Consider the following 384-nt stretch of genomic DNA (forward strand, 5'->3'; position numbering starts at 1 on the left):
AAAGACATGAGGGTGAGTAATTAATGACAGAATTTACATTTTTGGGTAAACTATCCCTTTAAATCCATGGCGTGCGTTCTGTTTCACAGTGAAAAACAAAGTATAACAAAGAATATGGGTGATGTTCTCTGCTTTCACGGCATGTTTGTGGCTGCCAAGTTTCAGCTATAGAAGCACACAACATCCGGCAGGTGACGCATGCTCGCTCTCATTGGCTATCACGGGTATCACGTCAGAGGCAGCCCGATCAAGAGTCGTAAATATCAAACCTGTTTGATATTTACGATTTGAGTTCGGGGACGCTCCGTCTCAATCAGGAGCAGATAAATAATCGTAATGACACCACACAATAGAGGATTTTTTTGACAAAAAATCGTTTGCGAC

Source organism: Sinocyclocheilus anshuiensis, unplaced genomic scaffold, assembly GCF_001515605.1.
Source record: "Sinocyclocheilus anshuiensis isolate Anshui unplaced genomic scaffold, SAMN03320099.WGS_v1.1 scaffold1162, whole genome shotgun sequence".
Taxonomy (NCBI): domain Eukaryota; kingdom Metazoa; phylum Chordata; class Actinopteri; order Cypriniformes; family Cyprinidae; genus Sinocyclocheilus; species Sinocyclocheilus anshuiensis.